The sequence below is a fragment of the Drosophila nasuta genome, chromosome 3 (assembly GCF_023558535.2).
Source record: "Drosophila nasuta strain 15112-1781.00 chromosome 3, ASM2355853v1, whole genome shotgun sequence".
NCBI lineage: Eukaryota > Metazoa > Arthropoda > Insecta > Diptera > Drosophilidae > Drosophila > Drosophila nasuta.
In genome coordinates this window covers 44,092,646-44,102,800 of record NC_083457.1, presented here as the reverse complement: position 1 = coordinate 44,102,800, position 10,155 = coordinate 44,092,646, and the positions used below count along the sequence as shown (strand labels likewise).

Here is a 10,155-nt window from a genome sequence, read left to right as displayed (position 1 = left end):
GGCTGTTTTGCTTTTATAGCAGAACAATTATATAAACAAGTTGATGCGAGACAAATTTCTATATTCTGTGTAAATTGGTATATTCTATGGTCTAATTGTATTATTTCGGCATGGTTTTAAGCATACCATATATGCCTCTACTACTTCTACTACTCATAATATGAAAATAGGAGGACCCTTAGAACTTAAAACTGATATGCCATAAATGCTGCAAATGTCAGCCGTTTATCAATTTGATATTTCTTAATTATTTGAGTATTACGCAATTAGTAATTTTTCTATTCGTAAATGTTTTAAGATCTATTGATGAGCTTAGTAAGAGTTTAATTTAAATATTTATATACTTTCTACGAAACGCTGAATGCTTTATCACGAAAAGTTTACGCAGATCATCAATAATTATAGCTCTATCTTTTATAGTCTCTGATATCCATTGTTTCATACGGAGAGACGGACAGACACACAGACGGACATGGCTAGATCGTCTCGGCTGTTGACGCTGATCAAGAATAAATATACTTTATGGAGTCGGAGATGCCTCCTTCTACCTGTTACATACATTTCCTGTCGTCACAAGGTTATAATACCCTTCTACCGTATGGGTAGCGGGTATAACTAGTTCTGCAAACACACAATGACAAGCGCTGTAAAAAATTATGACTCTATCTTTTATATGGTCTGATATTAAGTAGTGATAGGAATGTACGGACAGACAGTCTGACAGATATGGCAATATCATCTCAGCTATTGACACTGATCTGAGGTGCCTCCTTCTGACTACTACATATATTTTCTTCATGCAAAAAATAATTAGTCAGAATGAATTCGAATAATTTCATAAACTTAAACATTCGCAAACTAATTTACTAAGAAATATAATGAAATCTATTGGTGTCGTCTGAGTAATGTCGTCATTTTGGGTATGGCATAACGTAATCGTCGTTCAAGCACTAGCTTAAAATTTATAAAAATAATCTTGAATATTGCTTTATTTATTTGAACATTGAAAATTAAATTGACTGTCCATTTTTTAAGTTGTCTAATTTTGAATAGAAGACTTTTGATTCAGAGATTTATTGCTCTTCAATATTTATTATTGTTGAGTTATCTCCTTCCTTTCTTTCCACCACGAGGACGTTCGGTCATCCTTGTGTATCCCCTGTGTTTATTTATGATGTTGCCCTGACTTTCTGCTGGTTGCAAGCCAAATGCGAGTAAGGCAATAATTGCAAGTGAAAATAGGATATGCAGCCGCATCTTTTCTGAATCGTAGTTGATTGTGCGATTGGCTGTTTTGCTTTTATAGCAGCACAATTATATAAACAAGTTAATGCGAGACAAATTTCTATATTCTGTGCAAATCTGTTTATTAAATGGAATAATTGTATTATTTCTGCATGGTTTTAAGCGTACCATATACGCCTCCAAATTCCTACTTCTACTTCTCATAATATCACTGAAAATAGGAGGACCCCTAGAGTTTATAACTGATAAAAGAAATTTGTATGGGTCTTAGAAGCTTTGGCTGACAATCTGGTATATTTTGCCCTCTATGATATATTTAGTATGTAGTAATGTATAAATATACCTAAAAAGCTTTTGCTATATATATATTCATATATAGTATTTTTAAGGTATATTAATTCGGTATATTTTAAAATATACCAAATATACAAATCACACGCGATGCAAATTATTTGTGTGTTACAAAATTGGCCATTTTGTTATTAGTAAATGTTTTAGGATTTATTGATTTTCTTTATATCCTTCTTCTTAAAACTATATTTCAGTTTGTTACTTTTGACATTTCTTGATATTGTGCTGATTTAAATATAATTCCAAGTTTACATATTGCCAAAGATAACATTTATTAAGAGTTTCGATTACAGATTTACATATCCTCTGCTAAATCTGTCAGCGTTATCACGAAAAGTATACGCGGATCAGGTTTGTTTTATGGTTTATATTTTTGATATTCTCCTTGCATATCGAGTAATTTTATAGCTAAAGTCGCATTGTTGTCACTTTATTAAAAGTAGCTAGCATTAGCTGTAACTTTTGTATTTATTTTTATTTTCTTTTTACAAATTGTATTAGAATAGGGAGACTACAAAGCAGAAAAGCGCTTAGAAATAACTTGTTTATGTGAATTTTTAAATTTCAAGCTGCCAAGATTACTTGCAGATCTTCTGTTGATTACCCAGTATCTATTAGCAAAAATTTCCATTATTCGAAGCAAAAACGAAATCACAATTGCAAATGTTTCAAGTAACTTAAAAGTAAAGATTGTAGTTAAATTTTTCAATGCAGTTTATTATTTTTTTTATGTCACCAAAGAAAATACAAAGATTAAAAATTTAATTAATTTTTTTAAATGTATTTTGCATATAGGGCTTTAGGATGACTTAATAGATTGCATAATAGTCATTCGCAAAGTCATTACTATAATCAGGAGGAGGTATATTAACATTGAAGTCAATAGGTGGCCATCCAATTCCACCTCCTCGCCGGGGAGGGTGATAACCTCCCCGGCCATAATAACCCTTTGAAGGTACAGCGAGAGAAATAAAGCATAAAGCCATCAGAATCTTAAAAAATTAGAACAGCAATTAGAATACAATATTGAGTGATATAACGATTTACTTACAAGCAATTTCATATTCACAAATTGGATTGCAAAGAAATATAAAGAAATCTGTTGATATTGCCTGAGTTATATCGTCTTTTATAAGATTTTGAAAAACCTTCAAAGCAGTCACTTAATTAAAATTTTACCGCATTTGTTTCGCAATTGGAGACACAATTGGCTATTCTGGCAAAAATTCAACCGCAACGAAAATAAATAATTACATTTTGCTAACATATTGCCATAAAATATATATTTAATGCAACATCGATCGATTATCAGTATTATTTTGGCATTGTTTCAAGATATTATTGCTTAGATTTTAGAACATGTTCTCTACGTAGATCTAATATCTTTCTCGTTTTATCTCGAATAGAATATGACCTTGTCTGCAACTGATTACACTCTGGATTGGTCACAATGAGATTACTACACCACAATAAATTTCCATACGAATTGTATCTAAAAGCATTTCAAGCTGAATTTGTATCTGCATCTTTGTGTGTGGCAGCTGCATTTTACAGCTATGTAAAGCGTATCAAAGCAGAGCTGCCGTCTATCCATCTGTCTATAGTATTTGGCTTTCAATAGTGAACGGCTAACAAGTAACGGTAAACGCGTTTTGTCCACGCCCCAATGATGGAAACTCTTCACAGATTGCATTACAATGTCGCCACGGTTTTATTTTTATACCCGCTACCCATAGGGTAGAAGAGTCTTATAACTTTGTGCTTCCAGGAAATGTGTGTAACATGCAGAAGGAGGCAACTCCGACCCTGAAATGTGAATATTATTTCTTGATCAGTGTCAACAGACGAGACGATATAGGCATGTCCGTCTGTCCGTATGAACACCTGGATCTACGAGACTATAAGAGATAGAGATTTAAATATGTTTGCACGCAGATCAAGTTTGTTTGAAATTTTTGCCACGTTCACTTCCGCCCCGCAAATCGAAAAAGATTAAATAACAAGAGTCATTTTGAAGCAGCATAAACTTTTGATATATGTATACAATAATAGCTATAGGTTTTAAGATTCCTGAAAACAGGTAGAAGGAGGCATCTCCGACCCTATGAAGTGTATATATTCTTGATCAGCGTCAACAGCCGAGACGATCAAGCCATGTCCGTCTGTCCGTCTGTCCGTCCGTCCGTCTGTCCGTCTGTCCGTATGAACACCTAGATCTCAGAGACTATAAGAGATAGAGCTATAATTTTTTTTCGACAGCATTTGTTATGTTTGCACGCAGATCAAGTTTGTTTTAAATTTTTGCCACGCCCACTTCCGCCCCTGCAAATCAAAAAAATCGAATAACAAGAGTAATTTTAAAGCTAGAGTTACGAATTTTAGTATATACAGTAATAACTATAGTAGTTATGATCCCTAAAAATTTGGTTGCGATCAGACAAAAATTGTGGAAGTAATTAAAGAAATACTTTTGTATGGGCAAAAACGCCTACTTACTAGGGTCTGAGTTGCTTTGGCTGACAATCTGGTATATTGTGCCGTCTATGGTATATTTTGAATGCGGTACTATATCGATATACCACATATACAATTTGGTATATATTTAGTATTTTTTGCAGTATATTCGGTATATTTTGAGAATAATACCGCAAAATATATTGCTTTTATTCAAAATGGGTAGCGGGTATCTCACAGTCGAGTACATTCGACTGTAGCTTTCTTACTTGTTTTTTTTTGTGTCAAAGTTTTTTCTTTAATTCTTACTTACTACGTGTCTGAGTTGCTTTGGCTGACAATCTGGTATATTTTGAACTCTATGATATATTTGGTATGTAGTACTTTATAAATATACATAAAAAGTCTTTTCTATATATATTTAAATATTTTTTAGTATTTTTGTGGTATATTAATTTGGTATATTTTTAAATATACAAATCACTTGCGGTGCAAATTATTTGAGTGTTACAAAATGGCCATTTTTTTTATTAGTAAATGTTTTAGGATTTATTGATTTTCTTTATATCCTTCCTCTTATAACTATATTTCTGTTTCGTACATTTGACATTTCTTGATATCGACAAAATATTGTGCTGATTTAAATATAATTCCAAATTTCCATATAGCCACAGATAACATTTAGTAAGAGTTTCGATTACAGATTTACATATCCTCTGCCAAATCTGTCAGCGTTATCACGAAAAGTATACACAGATCAGTTTTGTAAACAGAAAAATCGAATAAGAAGAGTAATTTTATAGCTAAAGTCGCACTGTTTTCACTTTATTAAATAGCAAGCATTCGTGTCTATAACTGTTTTCTTTGTTTCTTTTAACAAATATTTATGTAAATAGGGAGACTACACATTTTAAAAATGTTAAACAACATAGAATCAACATGAAAATTAGTTGCAGATCTTCGGTTGATTACCCAGTATTACGTATCTATTAGCAAAAATTAGCATTACTCGAAGCAAAAAAGAAATCACAATTGCAAACATTTAAGTATGAAGTTTATTTATTTTTTTTATGTCACCAAAAACAGTACGAAGATTAAAAATTTGATTAATTTTTACAAATGTATTTTGTATATAAAGCTTTAGGATGACTTAATAGATTGCATCATAATCATCAATTTCATCCCATGGACTAATGTGTACTTCAACAGGTGGCAATGGGAATTTTACTTTTCCTCTGCCATAAGCCATTGAAGGCACAGCGAGAGAAATAAAGCATAAAGCCATCAGAATCTTCGGAAATTAGCAATTAAAATACAATATTGAGTGATATAACTTTCTACTTACTAGCAATTTCATATTCACAAACTGGATTGCAAATGAAATATAAAGAAATCTGTTGGTATCGCCTGAGTTTTGACTTCTTTTATACGATTTTGAAAAACCTCCAAAGCAGTCACTTTATTAGAATTTACACGCATTTGTTTCGCAATAGGTTATTCCGGCAAAACGTTCAACCGCAACGAAAATAAGTAATTACATTTTGCTACAATAAAATATATATTTAATGCAACATCGATCGATAATCAGTATTATATTGACATTGATTCAAGATGTTTAGCATTTAGAATATGTTTTCTATGTAGATCTAAGATCCATCTCTCAACAAACGAGATCATATATGTATATCATATCATATAAAAAGAGATAGCATGGATCTTTAGTATATACCATAATAGCTATAGTATTTAAGATTCCTGAAAATGTCGATGCAATCAGATAAAAATTGTTCATTTAATTATTTATTTATTTTTTTTTTAAGTTTTTTATGAAATTTAGTATACTTACTACGGGTCTTATATTCTTATAATCAATCTGGTATATTTTTAACTCTATGATATATGTATATGGTATGTATTATCAAGGCACTGTATAGTATTTGGTATATTTGTAGTATTTTTTGCTTTACATTAATTTGGTATATTTTAAAATAAATACCGCAGCTTTTTGCTGATATTGAAAATGGTTGGCGGGTATCTCACAGTCGAGCACACTCGACTGCAGCTGTTTTATTTTGGTAGAGTTACTTTTGGTCTTGCCGAGACTTAAGTACGACAATAAATCGTCGCTTAAAGAGACTCAAGAATTGAGAACTGCCAACTAAGAAATGGAGCTGCGAGTCGCCCACGCAGCAATTGCAACTTCATAACTCACTCAAATCGGAGAAAAGAAAGAGTGAGTGACACAAAGAGAGACAAACGCGCAGAGAACTAAAGTTAACCTCCAGAAGAAGCACACACACACACACACACATTCTTGGGTGGGTTGTACACATAGTACTGTCACAACACACTTGTGTGTGCATCTAGAAATTGTGCTCAATTTTCACGCAAAAGTTACACGCACACACACAAACACATTAATAGATGTTGGCGCGACTGAGACGGAGACAGGCACAAAGAACAGAGACTGAAATGTAGCGTGGCCTGAGCCTTATCAACACAGAAGCATCATCTAGCACAAGATGCTTTTATCTCTCTCTCAGTTTGAGTCGTTTCAGAACAGGCGCACAGCAATCAACAGAGAGCACTCCACTCAGCAACAGCAGCAGCAGCAATGAGAACAGCAGCAGCTCGGATACTGCTTCGGTCTCCGTCTGCTTCTCCGTCTCGTTGTCGTTTTCGTTCTCGTGCTCGCTGTCTCAGTCTCGGTTGCTGGCTCTGATTCCAATTGAGGTGCAGTGTGGTGGATGGGGCGGGGGAGGAGGAAGTAGGGGGAAGCTACAAATGCGACTGAGAGTGTGCACAACTTGCCAAATATACACAATGGGCGAAATGTGCGAAAACCGACAGCGAACAGACAATCGACAACAAGAGACAACAGACACAGCACAGCACAGCAGAGCAGAGTACAAAACTGGAAATGGAGGAGCTAAAGAAGGCATGGAAAGCATACAGAGCGCATAGCAAGTAGCAAGTGGCAAGTGGGCAACTGGGCAAGGAGAGTGTGTGGGGGGGAGGCTTAGAACACAGCAGTAGAGAATAAATGCCGACAAGAGCTGCGAGCGCAAATGAATCGCAATGAGGCGAGATGCAGCCAGCCAGACTGAGACTCAGATTCAGACTCGAGAGTCAGAGTCAGACCTATAGCTATATGGCCATAACTACGATGTGACCATAGTGCAGAGTCCATAGCGTGTGTCTTGCCATAGGGAAAACTCGGCTCTCTCTCGCTTACACCCCAAACCTCTTTCTCTCCGTCTCACTCTTTGCATTCTCGAAGCTCGTTTTCTAATGGGTTCCGCGACGGGAACTCGTCGTCAACAGGGCGTAATAAGCGCAGTTTCTGTTTGTTTTTTTCTTTTGCCTTTTTGCATATGCAAAATATGACAAAATATATATATATATGTATATATACATACATATAAAAAAGCTAAGATGAAAAGATGCATTGAGCAGCCAGAGAATGGGAATGAGACAGACGTCACAACTTGCTGTGTGTTGGGGTAGTGATGGGAGAGGGGAGAGAGTGCAGTCGGTGTTGATTGCACTTTGTGTGCGAGAATGAATCGCAAAATGCGCTTGTTATGCTCTTGAATGTGATATGAATACGATGTGATGAAATCGCCATCTACTTGACGAAAAGCGTAAATAATGTGCTCAAATCAGAAATTGTTAATATTATATATTCACATATTGTCTTAATTATATAAAATATAATATATGTTAAATTCAAACTGAACTCGAATATAATACAACTCTTATTTGGCGTAGCTTAATACATTTAAAACAAAATCCGAAATATTTCACCTACTTTCATACATTATGTGTCTTAATTATTGAAAATATCATACAATTTGAATACAAATTGAATTCTGCATTTATATAATATTTATGTTGCTTGACTTAATATATAACAATTATATGTTGTAGTCACAAATAGAAACTGAACTCGTTATTAATATTGTACAATATTGACTTACATAAATTCGACGGTATATAAATTTAATATATATTTAATATTTAAGTATTTCAATTACATAGTTTAACTTTGAATTCTAAACCAAAACACCATCAGAAAAATGCAATATATTTTGAACATGATTTCAAGGTGTAAATTCATAATGTAAATTTTAGCATTTTTATTTTTCTTATATTTTACAAAAAACATGAAAAATCTTAAGGTTACGTTTTTGGTACTTTGGGGTTTTTGTCTATACAAGACAGATTCTAAATAAATATTCACCTTACAACATTGTAATATAACATTTTTACAATCCACCTATCTCTCATCCATTTAGGTGAATTTACGGTATAAATTACTTGTATTTTCATACGTTAGGCAATACCATAATTGTAACTCAGAGAAGAGTATTTGCATTTTGATATTCGAATTAGTTGCAACTGCTGAAAAAGGTGTAAGAGCATGCACAATTCGTAGAATTCATAAATTGCACATTGGTCGACTGTTCTTGCTTATAGAGTGGGTGGCTTGCTTGCTGCATTGTTGTTGTTCTTGTTGAGTGGGAGAAGGGGGAGGAGATGCGGGTGGCAAAACTGACAATGAAGCCATCATTGCTGGCTGCCTGTGCATCAATTGCAACCCCCAATGGAGCTGAGCTGCTGCCCAGTCCACAGCATGCACTTAACACAGTTTTACATTGCACGCACACACACACACATGTACACACACACACACACATAGATACTTACTTACACACGCATGCAACCCGTCAACTCTCACACTTTTTCTCTTACTGTCTCTCAATCTGCTTGATTCTTTCTATCTCTCTCGCTTTCAGTCTCTCTCTCGCTCTCTCTCTCCATCTCTCTTTGTTCTTCTCACTCTCTTTAAAGACAGCTATCAGTGTCACTCTCTGTCTCTCTCTCAGTGTGCTGCTGTGTCAGCGGCTTTGTGTCGCGTTTTGGGGCACTGAGAATATCGCTCATTTTCAATAAAAATAGCTTAAAATTCGAACAGGCGTTCAGAAGTGTTCGCATAGCGAAATTTGCAATATGCCGCCGAATGGAAGCCGCTGGAAATATGTACGTACTATATCTGTATAAACGCTGACTGCGACGGCGACTGAGACGTCGACTGAGACTGAGACTGGCATGCCGGGTTGGGTTTATTTTTGGGGCCAAGCAAATTTGTAGCGCCCGACAACTTATTGAAAAAGTTGAGCAAGAGACCTGAGCTTTGCTCTGCTGGGGAAATGCGCTTCCTCCCGCCTCCATCCTCCCTTTCCATTCCCCTCGCTCTTTAAGCATGAAGTGGAGCTTCAAGTTTGTAAACGCCATTTTGATTGCAACAATGACGACGACGACGACGACGACAAGCAACATCTGTTGGCAGAGGCAAGAACCTGCCAGAGTCACAATCGCAATCGCAGAGAAGTGCAGAGAAGCCAGAGACACAGCTTGCAAATCGACTTGCACTTGCTGCTGCTTTCCTGCTGCTCTGAGCGCCGCAGATGCAGATGCAGCAACGACAACGGCAACGGCAACAGAAGCAGCAGCAGCAACAGCCAAAGCAGCAACAACCTTCGTATTTGTGTGTTTTACTTCCGGTTCGTGGCCACCGCGTTGTCGACAAAGGCGCGGGTGGGAAAAGCTGGACTCCAGCTCCAACTCGAACTTCATCTCGACTCGACTCCACTCTCGAGTGGTTTGTTTTGCTGCTGCATTTTTTGGAGCACACTGGCAACAAGGGGCAGACGACGGTCGACGGTCGACGCATCGTCATCGTCATCCTCAACCTCATCCTCATCCGTTGCAAGTTTGCGGTCGTTGGCTTCAGCTTTAGCTTCAGTTTCAGCTTCAGCTTCAGCATCGACGTCGCATTTTTCGTTTCGTTTCATTTTGTTGTTTTTTTTTTTTTTTTGTGTGCGCAGTTTGTTCTCTGCTTACAGCGGATGCTGTTGGCTATGGCGCTGCATGCAACGCTCTCCTCACCTACCACCCTCTGCTATCTCGCTCTTATGTCTGTTGATCCGTGGGTGGAGTTTTGGAGCGCACTCACACACAGCTCACACTCACACTCACACATTCACAGTTGCAACTTATGGTTATGTGTAGTGCGAGTTTAACTGCTGTCGCGTCGTTTCA

The 10,155-nt window shown here is 36.2% G+C and overlaps 2 long non-coding RNA genes across 2 annotated transcripts; both read right to left on the bottom strand.

The window, feature by feature from the left end:
- Window positions 1-2,292: 2,292 nt before the first annotated feature.
- Window positions 2,293-2,738, bottom strand: LOC132791723 (uncharacterized). Its single transcript, XR_009632935.1, has 2 exons — window positions 2,648-2,738; window positions 2,293-2,588 (listed from the first exon to the last, which is right to left on the bottom strand). It is a non-coding gene; the product is annotated as an uncharacterized LOC132791723 (long non-coding RNA).
- Window positions 2,739-5,082: 2,344 nt separating this feature from the next.
- Window positions 5,083-5,631, bottom strand: LOC132791409 (uncharacterized). The gene is made up of 2 exons (XR_009632902.1): window positions 5,396-5,631; window positions 5,083-5,341 (listed from the first exon to the last, which is right to left on the bottom strand). It is a non-coding gene; the product is annotated as an uncharacterized LOC132791409 (long non-coding RNA).
- Window positions 5,632-10,155: the final 4,524 nt, after the last annotated feature.